The sequence below is a fragment of the Theobroma umbraticum genome, unplaced genomic scaffold (assembly GCF_002168275.2).
Source record: "Theobroma umbraticum cultivar Fairchild unplaced genomic scaffold, ASM216827v3 scaffold_147.0, whole genome shotgun sequence".
Taxonomy (NCBI): Eukaryota; Viridiplantae; Streptophyta; class Magnoliopsida; order Malvales; family Malvaceae; genus Theobroma; species Theobroma umbraticum.
In genome coordinates, this window is record NW_018397259.1 from 7,593,073 (window position 1) to 7,593,951 (window position 879).

Genomic DNA, 879 nt, shown 5'->3' on the forward strand with positions numbered 1-879 from the left:
TAAGCGGAAGCTGTCAGTTTCTTGATATATTAAAGTGCAATATAATTCAAAGCCTTTGAAGTTACAGAAGTATTCAAGTTTACTTTTGTTTCAAGTGTGGAAGACCGGTTAGGCAAATTTCAGTCAGTACACAGTCACCATCGGAAGTTGTAATCCATTGAACAGAATCTGCATTGCATAATCTGTTGATAATTTTTTGTAGCTCAATGTCAGTATCACCTACCAATACTTTTAACAATTATTCGTATTGTTCATTGATAATGTTATGCAAGATAATTAATCACTTGCTATTTTGTCGTTCGGCTTTGAGCATTTGCTTCCCTGATCAGCTCACCAAATAAAGAAATCACCAAGTGACCTCAATGCTCAAAGCTTGTTCATGTCTGTGAGAGTTACAACTGAGTCATCACCCACAATTCTTGAAAAAGTTTCTTCCAGCCACGGTTTCACCAATTCTAAGATCAACTCAAAGCAGCCCCAACTAATTTTTGGCTAATTGAAGATGATTGAGTCTAGCATGGTTAATTGAACTTGCAAGAAATTATTAACGTTGTGAATGTGATTAGCACAGATTTAATATGTTTGTGTATTCATTAACATGTCAGATTAGGCTTTGTCAACTGAGACTATATACTATGTTGATTAGATAGAAAGCTTAAATGCAGCATAAGTTTTTGTTTCGTTAGCACTTCTCAGATCATGCTAATTACAAAGAATGAATTGAGTTCAACAGACAAAACTTTACCGGCTGTTTGCAGGAACTCCAGATATAAATCGATTATCTCACTCAAATAAAGAAAAAAAAAAAGAGAAAAAGTTTAAGGTATGAAGAAGACTATGTAAAACTGTTTATGATCAGTTCATATTTGATGGTATGTG